The sequence below is a fragment of the Anomaloglossus baeobatrachus genome, chromosome 3, assembly GCF_048569485.1.
Source record: "Anomaloglossus baeobatrachus isolate aAnoBae1 chromosome 3, aAnoBae1.hap1, whole genome shotgun sequence".
In the NCBI taxonomy this organism is placed as follows: domain Eukaryota; kingdom Metazoa; phylum Chordata; class Amphibia; order Anura; family Aromobatidae; genus Anomaloglossus; species Anomaloglossus baeobatrachus.
Genome location: NC_134355.1, coordinates 580,510,138 through 580,526,947, shown reverse-complemented (window position 1 = coordinate 580,526,947; position 16,810 = coordinate 580,510,138). Strand labels below are relative to the sequence as shown.

Here is a 16,810-nt window from a genome sequence, read left to right as displayed (position 1 = left end):
TGTTGTCAATTTTTTTTTTATTACTGTCAATTAGTTATGTCGGGTATCTGATAGACGCCGTGACATAACTAATTGCTGGGCTTGATGCCAGGTGACATTACACACCTGGTATCAACCCCATTCATTACCCCGTTAGCCAACGCACCAGGGCGCGGGATGAGCTGGGGCGAAGCGCCAGAATTGGCGCATCTAATGGATGCGCCACTTCTGGGGCGGCTGCGGCCTGCTATTTTTAGGCTGGGAAGAGTCCAATAACCGTGGCTCTTCCCATCCTGAGAATACCAGACCCCAGCTGTCAGCTTCACCTTGGCTGGTGATCTAATTTGGGGGGACCCCACGTTTGTTTTTTTTTTTTAATTATTTATTTATAAATAATTAAAAAAAAAAAACAGCTTGGGGAGCCCTCCAAATTGATCACCAGACAAGATGAAGCTGTCAGCTGTGGTTTGCAGGCTACAGCTGTCTGCTTTACCCTAGCTGGCTATCAAAAATAGGGGGGACCCCACGTCATTTATTTTAATTCTTTTTTTTTTTTTTTGGGCTAAATACAAGGCTAGGCATCCTTTAGTGTCACATGAAAGGCAGGTAAGGGGAGCTTCCTCGTTCCTGCGGCGTCACACATAGCGATGTGTGCTGCCGCAGGAGCGACGAACTACATCGTTACTGCTGCAGTAACGATAATCGAGAATGGACCCCCATGTCACCGATGAGCGATTTTGCACGTTTTTGCAACGATGCAAAATCGCTCATCGGTGTCACACGCAGCAACATCGCTAATGCGGCCGGATGTGCGTCACCAATTCCGTGACCCTAACGACTCCGCATTAGCGATGTCGCAGCGTGTAAAGCCCCCTTAACAGTGAGAAATTTTTTGATACAGCAACAGTTTTGTGAAGTACCTGTGGATTCAAAATGTTTACTATACTCCTGAATAAAATCCTTGAGGGGTCCAGTTTCCAAAATGAGGTCACTTGTGGGGGGTTTCTGATGTATAGGTGCCCAAGGGGCCCTGCTAATGTGACATGGTGCGCGCAATTTACTTCAACTTTTCCAAAATTCAAATGGTGCTCCTTCCATTCCAAGCCCTCCCATTTATCCAAAGGTTTTTGGCCACATGTGTGGTATCCCTGCGCTCACAAGAAATTAGATAACAACCTGTGGGGTACACGTTTTGTTGTTGCCTCTTGAAAAAGTGAAAAATGTGTCGCTAAATCAACATTTTTGTGAAAAAAATGAAAATTTCAATATGGCAACCTAAGCTTATCAAATTCTGTGAAGTATTCGTGGATTCAAAATGCTCAATATACACCTAGATTAAAGCCTTGAGGGGTCTTATTTCCAGAATGGGGTCACTTGTGGGGGACCTCCACTGCTTAGGCACCTCAGGGGTTCTCCTAATGCAACATGGCGTCCGCTATTGATTCCAGCCAATTTTGCAGTCAAATTGCACTCCTTCTCTTCTGAGCCCTGTAGTGTGCCCAAAAAGTTGATTTCCACCACATACAAGATATCAACAAACTCAGGAGAAATTGCGCAATAAATTTCATGGTGATTTTTTTCCTGTTACCCTTGTGAAAAAAAAGCTACCTGGTTGAAGTAACAATTTTGTGGTAAAATTTTATTTTTTTATTTTCATGGCTCAACGTTATAAACTTCTGTAAAGCACCTGGGGGTTCAGGGTACTCACCAAACATCAAGATAAATTCCTTGAGGGGCCTAGTTTCCAATATGGGGTCACTTGTGGTGTTTTTTTGCTGTTTACGTACCTTAGGGGTCCTCCAAATGCGACATGGTGTCCGCAATCTTTTTCAGCCAAATTTCCTTTCCAAAATTCAAATATTGCTCCTTCCGTTCCAAGCCCTCCCATTTCTCCAAACAAAGGTTTCAGACCACAAGTGAGGTATCACCGCGCTCATAAAAAAGTGGGTAACAAACATTGGGGTCACATTTTTGGAATTACCTCTTGAAAAAGTGAAAAAATTGATGCTAAAGCAACATTTTTGAGAAAAAAATGAAAATTTTCAATGTGACAACGTAACGTTATCAAAATCTGTGAAGTACCTGTGGATCCAAAATGCTCACTATACCCCTAGATAGAAGCCTTAAGGGGTCTAGTTTCCAAAATGGTGTCACTTGTAAGGGGTTTCTGCTGTTTAGGTACCTTGGCGGACATGTAAATGCAACATTGTGCCCGCAATCTATTTCAGCCAAATTTGCTTTCCAAAATTCAAATATTGCTCCTTCTGTTCCGAGCCCTCCCATTTGTCCAAACAAAGGTTTCTGACCACATGTGGGGTATCGGCGCGTTCATAAGAAAGTGGGTAACAAGTTTTGGGGTTCATTTTGTTGTGTTATTTCTTCTAAAAGTGAACAAATTTGGGGTAGAGCAACATTTTAGTTAAAATTTTATTTTTTGCTTTTTTTCATTCCACTTTGCTTTAGTTCCTGTGAAGCACCTGAAGGGTTAATAAACTTCTTGGATGTGGTTTTGAGTACTTTGAGGCGTGCTGTTTTGAGAATGGTGTCACTTTTAGGTATTTTCTGTCACTTAGGCCTCTCAAAGTCACTTCAAATGTGATGTGGTCCCTAAAAAAATGGTTTTGTGAATTTTGTTGAAAAAATGGGAAATTGCTGATGAACTTTGACCCCTTCTAACTTCCTAACCCCAAAACATTTTGTTTCAGAAATTGCGCTAATGTAAAGTAGACATGTGGGAAATGTTATTTATTAACTGTTTTGTGTGACATAACTCTCTGGGTTAAGGGCATAAAAATTAAAAGTTTGAAAATTGCAAAATTTTCAAAATTTTCATCAAATTTCCGATTTTTTCACAAATAAAAGCAAAAAATATCGTTCTAAATTTATAACTATCATGAAGTACAATATGTCACGAAAAAACAATGTCAGAATCACCGGGATCCGTTGAAGCGTTCCAGAGTTATGACCTCATAAAGTGACACTGGTCAGAATTGCAAAAAATGGCCTGGTCATTAAGTACAAAACTGGCTTCGTCCTTAAGGGGTTAAGGGAGCAAAGGAAATACATGAAGGGTGTAAGACAGAGGAGGCTGCACAAATCCGAGAATGTGCCGAGGAAATTATAAAGTTACATAAAGATTTACAAAAGTTAGATGAGGATTTGGTGCCTCACCATTATGGAGCTGCATCTGGGTGTAATTAGTGCTCACTCCAAGTCTAATAATGTTGGACGTAGACTAGAGCACATGTCCAAAATACCAGTTATGGCACAGAAGGGGCGAAGATCTTCATTCCAATCAATAAACCGTAGGCTTCATGTGGATCACTGCACTACACTGCAGATTACTATTGGAAACATTGACACCAGGAATTACCAGAACAGAGGACAAGAAACCAGCGATTAAACCCCGTAAATGACCTGCTGCTCATGAGCACGTATGTGTTGTCTTCATGGTTTTCCAAGGTATAATAGTATATTAAATATCAAACACCAGAGGAAAATTATGCATCTTTAAGCACGTGACAGAAGTCAACAGTGCCTGATAAGCGGGGTTTACATGCAGCGACATCGCTAACGAGATGTCGTTGGGGTCACGGAATTCGTGACGCACATCCGGCCTCATTAGTGAAGTCGTTGCGTGTGAAACGCACAAACGACCGTTAACGATCAAAATTACTCACCTAATCGTTGATCATTGACACGTCGTTCTAATCCCAATTATCGTTGCTGTTGCAGGACGCAGGTTGGTCGTCATTCCTGCGGCAGCACACATCGCTATGTGTGACACCGCAGGAACATCACTGTACCTACGGCCACCCGCAATGAGGAAGGAAGGAGGTGGGTGGGATGTTCCACCCGCTCATCTCTGCCCCTTCGCTTCTATTGGGCGGCCGCTTAGTGAAGCCGCTGTGACGCCACATGAACTGCCCCCCTTAGAAAGGAGCCGGTTCACCGGCCAAAGCGACGTCGCCAGGCAAGTAAGTACGTGTGACCGTTCCTAGCGATGTTGTGCACCACGGGCAGCGATTTGCTCGTGACGCACCACCAACAGGGGCGGGTGCTTTCACCAGCGACATCGCTAGCGATGTCGCTGTGTGTAAAGTGGCCTATAGGGGTGGACATATCATTGGTGCAACCTGTGTGGCCGCACTGATCTCAAGAAGTAAAGGGGCCACTAACACCTCCAAAACAGGTGGGATTGTGCATTTTAATGAGTTCTTGGGCTACAAATTCCCTTGTATTGTTATTGCACAGGAGCCCTTTTCTGTCTGTGTCTGCTAGTGGTATCTGATGTCTGCAATCTGAGGAGGGCGGACACTGACAATCATTAGAATGGCCATTGAGAGCCATGTTGTTTAAGAAAAAAGAAAAAGTTTTTATGCAGGATCACCACTCTCTTTAATCGGTCCACAGGTGCAGGGATTAACGTGGATGGTATCCACAATTTCAATACAAAGAGAAGATAGAAAATCCAGTATTTCGTTCCTCTAAAATCAAATTCTTTATTTAATCACTAAAATTCCATATAAAATTGCATGTTCCAGGCTTCCAGCCGCACCTTATGCATTTCGGACAATGTCCTTACTCATAGGCAAGGAGTAATGACCCTGTCCGAAACGCGTAAGCCTAGAACATGCAATTTTATATGGAATTTTAATACTTAAATAAAGAATTTGATTTCAGAGGAATGGATTGCTGGATTTTCTATCTTTCTATCTTCTCTTCATATTGTTTAAAAGTCTTCCATTCCCACTGGTGTTTCATATTTGATATGTTGTTTTAAGTTTGATAACCTTTGTGAGTAACAGATTGTTTAATGTGCTTCACCACTGAAGGTTATGTACCCATTGTTTTCATTTATAGGAATATCTCAAAGAAATATTTTTGGTGTTTCCAATATCTTCCTAGAATCCCATATACTACAATCTGATCTTTAAAACTATATGTTTAATGGTTAGAGTGAAGATGATCATTTTTTGTATATGTTAGCTGGAATTTCATCTTAAATACACCAGACTAAATTCATTATATATATACTGTATATATTTGTTTTATTACATAAAGTTTAAAATGAACCTGGAAGCTCATAGATGTGTCCAAACCTTGGGCCGCAGGTATCAGACACTGGTTCTACCATTACTGGCAGGAATGTTTTATTCGGAATCGGTGTGATGTTTCAGGAAAAACATGCATTTAAAAGCCATTTAGGGAACTTGCTTCTTCTGGGGCTTGTTCAAAAGGCGGATCCAGTGGATTCTACCTAGCTCTGAGAGTCTCTTCTCATGTGTTTATACAGTGTGTCCACCCTTATCCTGTCCACCGCCATTAACTTGAGAACGGCGGCAGCTATAGGCATAGAAGTGGTGTCTAGGTATAGTAAAGTAGCCATGCCCTACGCAATGAAAGCACCTATAGCGCCACCTGGTGAAAAACAACGGAGTTAGCATTTTTATCTCAAAAACAGAATGAGGTAGAGAAAAGAAGTGAATTACAAAGTTGCAGGGCATCATCAATTCAATACGAATCAACACCTTGCATACAGAAATGCTATGATATGAAACCCATGACCCCCCCCAAAAAAAATTGAATGCTGGTCACGCATATGGCGCTCATTTAACTTTGATGCTCAAAGTGGCCCCCATCAGCTGCAATGCACATCTGGACTCTGGACAGCATACTGTATCTTGCTGCACGTTGTGCAATATGGTAGGTGACATGTTTGCACAAGCATCCGTGATACGTCGTCGTAGGTCCTGTAATGTTGGTGGTGGGGTCGCATACATCTGCTGTTTGATGTGACCTCACAGAAATAAGTCCAATGGGGTCAGGTTAGGTGAGCGTGGAGGCCACTGCACGCAGGCACCATACCCAATGACTTGTAGGAAGGTCTCCATGAGGTATCGCTTCACGTCCGCAGCCTTGTGAGTTTTACACGTTCTAATCATAGCATTTCTGTGTGCAAGGTGTCGATTCGTATTGAATTGATGATACCCTACAACTTTGTAATTCACTTTTTTTCTCTAGCTCGTTCTGTTCTGAGATAAAAATGCTAACTCCGTTGTTTTCCACCAGGTGGCGCTATAGGTGGTTTCATTGTGTAGCGCATGGCTACTTTACTATACCTAGACACCACTTCTATGCCAATAGTTGCTGCCATTCTCAAGTTAATGGCGGTGGACAGGATATGGGTGGACACACTGTATAACCGGCCACTTATGGGGAGCAGATAGGAAGAAGCTGCCAGGACCCACCTCTTGGACTAGTCACCTATGCACCATTGTACCCGCAGACTGAGTAACCCATACCTGTCTGATAAACACATCTATAGCCAGTGTCTGATACATGCTGCCTGTGGATCAGGCCGCAGATATCAGCTGTAAGCTTCCTTTTTTGAAAATATATATTTTTCACAAAAACTATATATATAAAAAAAAACTAACATCTTTTTATACTGCAATAAATCTCAATGATTATTATTTTCTTGATTTAAGGCCACTTTACACACCGATAAATCTGTGGCAGATCTGTGGCAGATCTGTGGCAGATCTGTGGCAGATCTGTGGCAGATCTGTGGCAGATCTGTGGCAGATCTGTGGCAGATCTGTGGTAGATCTGTGGTAGATCTGTGGTAGATCTGTGGTAGATCTGTGGTAGATCTGTGGTAGATCTGTGGTAGATCTGTGGTAGCAGTGAAATTGTGGACAATCAGTGCCAGGTTTGTGGCTGTGTACAAATGGAACAATATGTCCATGATTTCACTGCAAATAAGGAATAACGTTTGGAACACCATTCTAAGTCTGAACTGAGTGCAAAAACCTAAAAAAACATCACTATGGGTAGATAAGGTATGCACACCAGTGACTATGTAAGGGGAATACATGAAATAGCAGAAACTGCTGTGTGAATACTGACTTGAAAAATCCAATAGCTATATGCAAGAGTGAAAATGTGAAAAATGGAATCTGCATTCCTGCCATGAACATATGAATCAAGAGAAATTTAGCTACTGAATTGATCAATGCAATAGAGCCCCAACACTACGCCAAAGTATTTCTCTACGTTGGGGTCCCTAGCTTGTGTGTGTCCTCTCATGCAGTTAAAAAACTTACCGTGTATGGGAAGCTGAGACCCAGGCTATTTATGCGTATGATATGGATTGGCAATAGGTGTGGTTGGGGAGGGTTCACAAACGAAAAACTACTAACAAATAAGGAATAACGTTTGGAACACCATTCTAAGTCTGAACTGGTGCAAAAACCTAAAAAAAACATCACTATGGGGAGATAAGGTATGCACACCAGTGACTATGTAAGGGGAATACATGGCAGTAATGCAGATTCCATTTTTCACATTTTCACTCTTACATATAGCTATTGGATTTTTCAAGTCAGTATTCACACAGCAGTTTCTGCTATTTCATGTATTCCCCTTACATAGTCACTGGTGTGCATACCTTATCTCCCCATAGTGATGTTTTTTTAGGTTTTTGCACCCAGTTCAGACTTAGAATGGTGTTCCAAACGTTATTCCTTATTTGTTAGTAGTTTTTCGTTTGTGAACCCTCCCCAACCACACCTATTGCCAATCCATATCATACGCATAAATAGCCTGGGTCTCAGCTTCCCATACACGGTAAGTTTTTTAACTGCCTGAGAGGACACACACAAGCTAGGGACCCCAACGTAGAGAAATACTTTGGCGTAGTGTTGGGGCTCTATTGCATTGATCAATTCAGTAGCTAAATTTCTCTTGATTCATATGTTCATGGCAGTAATGCAGGTTCCATTTTTCACATTTTCACTCTTGCATATAGCTATTGGATTTTTCAAGTCAGTATTCACACAGCAGTTTCTGCTATTTCATGTATTCCCCTTACATAGTCACTGGTGTGCATACCTTATCTCCCCATCATGATTTCACTGCAATCACAGATCTGCCAAATATTTATCTCTGTGTGTAAAGTGTCCTTTACACACTGTATGTTTAAACACATACTTTACTGTATAAGATAACAAAAATCCATGCTTTTCTACAATTTATATAATTAAGATTAACATTTAAGTACTTCCTAAAATCAAAGAATATCTATAGTTATAGAACCTAGCTACGACAATGAGGACCATACATCCAAGCAATAAGCTGGTGTGGGGTGTTTAAGTCTAAAGGGGGCTTTACATGCAGCGATATCGCTAGCGAGCATACCCGCCCCCATCGTTTGTGCGTCATGGGCAAATCGCTGCCCGTGGCACACAATATCGTTAGGAGCCATCACACGGACTTACCTGCCTAGTGACGTTGCTGTGGCCGGCGAACCGCCTCCTTTCTAAGGAGGTGTTTTGTGCAGCATCACAGCAGCGTCACTAAGCGGCAGCCCAATAGAAGCGGAAGGGGCGGAGATGAGCGGCCGTAACATCCCGCCCACCTCCTTCCTTCCTCATTGCCGGCAGCCACAGGTAAGCTGTAGTTCGTTGTTTCCGAGGTGTCACACGTAGCGATGTGTGCTGCCTCGGAACGACGAACAACCTGCGTCATCAACAATCAACGATTTTTTTAAAATGAATGGCGTGTCAACGATGGATGATTTGGTGAGTATTTTCCATCGTTAACGGCCGTTCGTTGGTGTAACACGCAACGACGTCGCTAACGATGCCGGATGTCCGTCACGGAATCCGTGACCCCAGCAATATATCGTTAGATACGTCGTTGCGTGTAACGGGGCCTTAAGGCCGGAGTCACACTTGTGATTGACTCACGTGTGACTCATGAGTGTCGCATCACATCACCCGGCACGGGCTGCTACTCTCTGGACAGGAACGTCTCAGCTTCAAAGAAATACATGAAGCTGACCCGCTCCTGTCCATAGAGCAGCTGCCGTGTGAGATGATGCGATACAAGACTCGCATGAGTCACGCACGGGTCAGTCGCAAGTGTGACTTCAGCCTAACAGTTGTCCTGGGCAGTGGCATAACTATAGTTTAATGGGCCCCAGTGCAAAGTTTGGACCTGTGCCCCCCCTTCAGGGTACAGGATAATTACACTGACACTTGGCTCTTTCCCTCAGCATCCATCTTTCCCATACTCCAATATACCGATGATATAATATCCAATATTATAATGCATTTCATAGTCCTTAATATATTATAATACACTCCCCATAGTTCTCCATACGTTATAATACACTGCTCAAAGTCCTCCATACATTATAATATACAGCTCATAGTCCTCCATACATTATAATAAACTGCTCATAGTCCTCCATACATTATAATATACAGCTCATAGTCCTCCATACATTATAATAAACTGCTCATAGTCCTCCATACATAATAATACACTCCCAATATATTAGAATACACTCCCCATAGTTTTCTATATGTTACAATACACTCCTCGTAGTCTTCCATACATTATAATACACTGCTCATAGTCCTCCAAACATTATAATAAACTGCTAATAGCCCTCCATACATAATAATACACTCCCCATCATTCTCCATATATTATAATATACTGCTCATAGTCCTCCATACATTATAATATATTGCTTATAGTCCTCTATATACAATAATACACTCCCCATATATTATAATACACTCCCCATCATTCTCCATACATTATAATACACTCCCCATAGTTCTCCATATATTGTAATACACTGCTCATAGTCCTCCATACATTAAAATATACTGCTCATAATTCTCCATACATTATAATAAACTGCTCATAGGTTTCCATACATTATAGTACACTGATCACAGTCCTCCATACATTATAAGATACTGCTCATAGTCCTCCATACATTGTAATACACTCCCCATAGTCCCCCATGAATTGTAATACACCCCCATATAGTATTATTATTATTATTATTATTATTTACTAGAAGGTGGCCCACTTCTAACGCATCGAGTTTTCTAGAATGTATTGTGTAGTTAATGTATGATTTTTGTTATATATATATAGAGGTTGTTGTGTGTAGTTGCCAAGTGTTTGTGTAGGGCGCTGTAAATGTTCAGAAAGCCATGGAACCCATAGGGTGGAGGGGCGACATGACTAGAGGGAAGGGAAGGAGTGATGGGGTTAATGGAAACAGGAATGGTTTGTTTATAAGACAGAGTAAAGGGATTGGTGGGTAGGAGGAGTTCCCTGGAGGAAGAGGTGGGACAGTTGAGGGGTGTAAGTAAAGGACTTTGACTTACCCCCTCTCTCTTGACTTCCGGATATGGAACGATCTGACTGGAGAGGTTCCTATAAGGTGTCAGGACGTCACCTTCTATTTCTCCATGGAGGAGTGGGAGTATTTAGAAGGACACAAAGATCTGTACAAGGACGTCATGATGGAGGTTCCCCAGCCCCTCACATCACCAGACTTCCGGATATGGAACGATCCGGACGTGCGACAGGATGGCTGCTACCCGGGAGCAGCGGATTCATCATGGCAGTGCACGGGCCCCTGGCAGCGCGGTCCCACGTCTTGGCTGCTGGGGGTTAACCCGTTGGCACTTTCCCCTCGCTCCCCTGTCAGCTGCGGGCGGCGTCCCCCCTCCCTCATATCTCAGGTACTTGCCGTGTGCGGGGGGAGCGAGGAGGAGATGCGAGAGCCCCTTCGGGGACCCTCCGCGGTAGGACGTGGGCAGGGCAGTACTCAGCTGCTGCTCCGGCCGCGGGAGGAATCTCCGTCCGGGCCGCGGCAGCCGGGAGGGGGGCGTGGCTTGGCTGCGGCCTACTTCCGGTCCGAGCCGCGGCCTGGATTGCTGGATGCGGCGGCTCCCGGACGGGGAGAGCGCCCGGCGGTGACAGAGGCCAGCTTTACCCCTCGCGGAAGGCGGGGGGGGGGCCGCGGAGCTGCAGCCAGTGGTGGGTCCGGCACCAGGGCAGGCGGGCCTGGGGCGACGGGTGCCCAGGAAGCGTCGGTGAGTGGGGGTGACGGCAGGGGCCCTGCAGTTCCTGCTTGGTCACCCAGATCAGGTTGCAGCTCCCGGCCGCGGCGGTCTCCCCCAGGAGGGGGAGGGCCCAGCGGACAGAGGCTTTCATGGGGCCCAGGAGGGCTGGATGCGGCGGCTCCTGGCCAGGAGAGCGCCCGGCGAGGACGGAGGCCAGCGTTCCCCCCCCCCCCCCGCGGGTGGAGGGTGGGGGGGCCGGGGGGCTGCAGCCAGCAAGGGGTCCGGCACCAGGGCAGGCGAGCATGGTGCGACGGATGCCCGGGAGGCGTCGGTACGTGGGGGTGACGGCGGGGGCCCTGCGGTCCCCGCCTGGTCACCCAGAGCAGGCGTGCAGCTCCCGGCAGCGGCGGTCTCCCCCAAGGGGGGGAGGGCCCGGCGGACGGATGCCTTCTGGGCCCAGGAGGGCAGGGGAGGCTGGCGGCTCTGGATGGGAGTCTGCTGGCAGCGGGTCGGGCCACAGGTACCCCCTGTCCTTGAAGGTAGCAAGGGGGGGTCAGGCCAGAAGATAAGGCCCGCGGTGGCAGCCCGTAGGACGGGACGGTTTCCGGGGTTGTCGCCGCGGGGCAGAAGATGGAGCTTGGAGGATGGTGCCCACGCGGCGTACCAGGAGGACGGCCGTGGTGGTGGCAGCGCTTCGGCGGCGTCTGCATTACATGAGCCAGAGGCGGTCGGCTCCAGCGAGGAGGAGGAGGAAGCAGCGACGGATGAATCAGATGTCCGGATGGCGTGATTTTTATTCCAGGATATGCCGGGTCGCGGTCGGGTGAGACGGCCGTGGATTTGGCAGGGCTGGGGGGGGGGTGGCTGCGGACACGGCAGCGCCGAGTGGGTTGGTGTTTTGACCAGGTATGGGGTTTACTGAAGTGGTGGATACGGTTGTGGAGAGTGCGCATGCACCGCCGGCGGCATGGACGGGATCGGTGGTTAGTAGGCACAGGTGCGGCAGGCAGAGTGAGGGCGCATGAGGCGGCAGGGGAGCATTTTCGGGCAGAGGCGGCAAGGGCTGTGACAGAGTGAGTGGTGAGGAACGAAGAGGGGGATGAGGTGGTGCGTCTGGCTGACAGTGGCCAAGTGTGAGAGGTATGGGTGCTTCAAAGGCCCGCTGGAGGGGCTCACTTGCTGGAGGATGTGAGGGATAAGATTTGAATGGGGAACGTGTAGCAATAGTTTCGCTGCTCCCCCGGGAACAGTTTCACCTGGATTAGGTTAAGCCAAGTGATTCCAGGAAGGATAAGTAGAGGGAGGGGAGCGCCGGTGGAGGCTCACCCTCGTACATTTGCAACGTGGCTGCGGGCATTTGCGTTTTTGGCAAGGGTATCGGGGGAAGGAATTGGGTAATTGGTTCGGCATGGTTCGGTTATATGGATCCATTTGGGGTGGCTTGTTAGGTCATATGGCGGTTTAGTCTGGCTTCAGTACGCCGAGTAATTTCAGCAAGGGAAGGTGTTGCGTGCCAGTATGCGGTAGGATCATACGGGCACATCCTTATGGCTGCAGTGGATGGCGGCTCCTAGTCAGCCCCCCCCCCTTTTTGGGGGGTAGTTGGCTGTTCGGGGCTTGGAACCCCGGCGACACGGACGATGAGGGTTTTTTGGGGGGAATAGAAGGATGGGTGGTGCAGATTTGGCGCGGACGGTTGTCTTAAGCATAAGTGTTGGGTTGTGGTAAGGAACATAGTAATTCTGCGTCATTCTATTTATATTGGTGGATCTTTGCCTCCTTATTGGAAGTTGCGCTGGGCTAGGGGACACCTGGTGGTTGTCAGTGGAAAGAGGGGTCAGGAAGTGGTGTTGGGCAGGATGGGTGGGCCATTCGGGGCCCTCCTTGTCACGATTGGGTTTCTCTGTTGGGGGGTAGTGCCGGAAATGAGCCGTATATAGATGTATATATTTCGGCTTGTTCAAAACGTATCTTATCTGGAGGAGTCATCGGTGTATGCCTGCTTGGCTCCAGAATTGTCGGCGGTTTATTATGTGTCGTTTGACAGAGGGTGGGATTTGGTAAAGGCGGTGAGCCGGGGAGCATTGATGGCAAAGGCGAATTTGGAGGCGGCATTTAGGTTGTTACTGGTCCACCCTGCTAGCTAGCAGTTCTGGTGCTGCGGTGGGGAGGGGAGTTATTATTATGTTGATCGGTGGGTGCTAATGGGTTGTTGTCCCATTTTATGTTCCTTTGGAGGCGGTTATTTCTTGGTGGAGTGGTTTGTGCGTGGTGTGTCCCAGCTTACACCTCTTATTCATTATAGGTTGATTCTCTTTACATCGGGTTGGCGGGTTGATGATTCGTTGAGGTTGATTGTTTTATTACAGATGGTGGTGGATACTCTTTTGGGCCTGTTGGCGCAGGCGAAGACTGAGGGTCCAACGCCAGTGATACGGTTTGTGGGGATAAAGTTTGATGTTATGGTCAGAGGGGTAGGATTCGTGGGTAATGGTGTGGTCCTATGGGCTGCGATAGAGGCAGTTAGGTCAGCTAAGACGGTGCGGTTTCAGGCGGTGCAGTCTTTGCAGGGGCGGTCGAACCACGGGTGCAGAGTTACGCCGCTGGGGTGCGTGTCTGCTGGACGGCTGGCGATGGCTGCGCCAAGGGTGCAGCCATCGGATCCTTTGTGTGTGGTCACGAGGGAGATCAATGATGATCTGATGGTGTAGGAGGTTTTTTCTTACGGCGATTTAGTGGCCGCGGATTGTGTCTGGGTAAGGTGCTACCTGATGGAACGTAGCTGCGGTACTCGGAGGCAGCGGGTCCAGTTGTTTTCTGGTTGGGCATTGTGGGGTAGCGCTTCCAATCGGTGGTAGTGGTCGGGTGGTGGAGGTTGGCAGTTTTTTCCAAGAGGAAGGTGTGCTGTCATTCTGGCTATCAGTTGGTGGAGAATTCGATTAATAGTTGATTTGCTAATCCTGGGGCCAAGGGTGGCGTACTTGCGACAGTTGATTTCTCAATTGGATGTGTTTTAAAAAAAAAAAAAATAAAAAATGTTATGCGTGGCGCAACCAGTACTGGGGTTCGCCAAGGGAATAGCAGCTGCTGTGTTTCCTTCCAGTTCTGCAGGTCTCGGGAGTTGAGGCCGGGTAGCAGACGAGGTGGGCACGGTGTGTCCGGAGGGCTTGTGGAGTCTGGTGTGGCTGTGTTGGGGAGCGGCTCGGTGCCCAGTGACTGAGGTTATTTGGGGCTGATATTCAGAAGTATGGGTGGCGCGGATAACGTTTGGGACAATGTGTGAGGAAGGCCCGGTGGAGTATTTGATGGTGGCGTTGGCAGTGGTGAGTAACGGTTTTCAGGCTGCTAGGCCGGCGTCCGCAGTGGAGCAGAGGGTGGCAGCTGTGGCTGTCTTGTTAAGGATTAGATGTGGAGAGATGTTTTCGCAGGATCTTAGGGCGCGGCAGGCCTTGAAGGGTTTGGTCGTAAGGGTGTGAGGGAGCGGGATACAAGGGTCCGTCTCCGTTGTTTTGTGGCAGCGTTTTGGTGAGTGGTTTGTGGCGGCTATGTTCATCTGAGCACGAGCGGGTTTTTGTTTCCCTTGTCCAAAACGGTTTGTGTTAGCCTTTTGGGGGGCTTTGAGATTGTGGGGTTGGTCAGCCCATCTACGGTCAAGAGCGGAGGTTGGATGTTGGAGGATGTGTCCGAGGTGGTGCAGTGGGTTGAGCGCCGGCTTTGTCGCTCACCGAATTAGATTAGGCGGGTGGTGAAGGTTGGTGTTGTTATACGCGGTCCCGGGTGCGGAATTATGTTGTGAGGGCGCCCAGGCTCATTATTGTGTCGCGTTTGTTAAGGTACCATTTTGTGGCAGTGCTGCAGACTTGATTGCAGGTGGCGGGGGTGGGCGCCCGGAATACTATGGGTCGTATTCCTTCTGGATTGGGCTGCCACGGAGGCCCCTCGGTGGGCTCAGAAAAGGGGTTGTGAGAAGTATTGGGAGGTGGGAGTCCTCTTGTTTCGGTGTTACGTTTGGCCTCAGTTGTTATCGGGTTAAGGCAATGGGGGCATTTGAGTCTTTTGGGAGTGGAATGGGTTGGCGTAACAGGTTGGTGCTATCTGTGGGTTTATAACCCCTGGGTTTTGGTGGTGAGGGTGTGCCTCATTTGGATATTTGGGCATTCGTTGGTTCTCGGGGCCTCGACGGTCTGAGGCTCGCCTGAATGTTGCCAGTTGGGTCTGGACGGGTCGATGGTACTGGTCCAGTAAATTGGAGGCAGCGATTTGGTATCTCGAGAAGTTATTTATGAATGTTTTAAAAAAAAAAAAAAATTGTTGGTTGTTGCATTGTGTAAGACATACCTGAGCTTAATCGTGGGGTAGTTTTGATAGTGTGACCAGGTTGGAATGGCGTGTGGCTCGTGCGATAGGCAGTATCAATCGAGTCTTATTGGGGGGGGGGGGCGCCAAAAGTTGGTGGCGCTGAACTGGTGGTTTCGGGGATGCGATGGGGGTGCATCTTCACGTACTTGGTGCTGTTTTGTGGACGCTGGGATTGCGTGGAGGTGTGGTACAAGCTTTTGGTGTGTGGCGGGTCCAGGCCACGTAAGGAGTCACGTGCCCTGTCCTGTGGCGGGGGGTAGGTCTGGTCCAGAGGCGGTTGAAGGCAATGGTAACTGGACAGAGAGACACCATCTTGGTATGGTGGCTCCAGGTTCCGGGATGTTGCAGGCACGGGGTTCTGCAAAGTTGGGGGGTTAATCCGTAGGTGATTAATACCTCATCTCTGGGTCGGTGTGTTGCGGCCAGGGATACTGGGGTGAGAAGTGGTTCCTGGACTGGGCCTACTCAGGGTTGTATATTTACTGTATTGGTTACTGTGTTACCTATTGTTATTTGTTGGGGTCGCCCGTTGGACGGCGCCCCCTTGTGTTAGTATGTAAATAATAGGTAATAAAGGCTGCTGTGGCCAATTTTAAACCAAGTCACATGCAGTTCGTGTATTATTTACAGATGGTATTGGTGGGTAACACACATACAGCACGACTGGAGAATCCTTCCTCAATGGTCAAGAAAGCCATGGAACCCATAGGGTGGAGGGGCGACATGACTAGAGGGAAGGGAAGGAGTGATGGGGTTAATGGAAACAGGAATGGTTTGTTTATAAGACAGAGTAAAGGGATTGGTGGGTAGGAGGAGTTCCCTGGAGGAAGAGGTGGGACAGTTGAGGGGTGTAAGTAAAGGACTTTGACTTACCCCCTCTCTCTTGACTTCCTGATATGGAACGATCCCCGCCCACCCTCCCTTGTGTTTAATGCCGAGGGGAATTTGGTCTGGGTTGTTTCTTTGTCACAGCAGTGGGGGGTAGGTCTGGTCCAGAGGCGGTTGAAGGCAATGGTAACTGGACAGAGAGACACCATCTTGGTATGGTGGCTCCAGGTTCCGGGATGTTGCAGGCACGGGGTTCTGCAAAGTTGGGGGGTTAATCCGTAGGTGATTAATACCTCATCTCTGGGTCGGTGTGTTGCGGCCAGGGATACTGGGGTGAGAAGTGGTTCCTGGACTGGGCCTACTCAGGGTTGTATATTTACTGTATTGGTTACTGTGTTACCTATTGTTATTTGTTGGGGTCGCCCGTTGGACGGCGCCCCCTTGTGTTAGTATGTAAATAATAGGTAATAAAGGCTGCTGTGGCCAATTTTAAACCAAGTCACATGCAGTTCGTGTATTATTTACAGATGGTATTGGTGGGTAACACACATACAGCACGACTGGAGAATCCTTCCTCAATGGTCATGGGTGTTGTCTAGGTGTGGCGGTGTGTGAGAGCAGTGTTGTTTGTGTGTTGCGTTGTGTGTGTTGCATTGTTTGTGGAGCGCTGTGTGTCTGCAGCGTTGTGTGTGTGCGTGTGGTGTTGTGTGTGTTGCGCAGTTTGTGTGGGTGTGTGATTTGGGGGGAGGTATGTTTTGTGC

General features: G+C 47.7%; 1 protein-coding gene across 1 annotated transcript in view; it reads left to right on the top strand.

The window, feature by feature from the left end:
- The window catches only part of LOC142297313 (uncharacterized), a 145,307-nt gene that overhangs the window by 87,952 nt on the left and 40,545 nt on the right, over window positions 1–16,810 (top strand). The window lies entirely within an intron of this gene.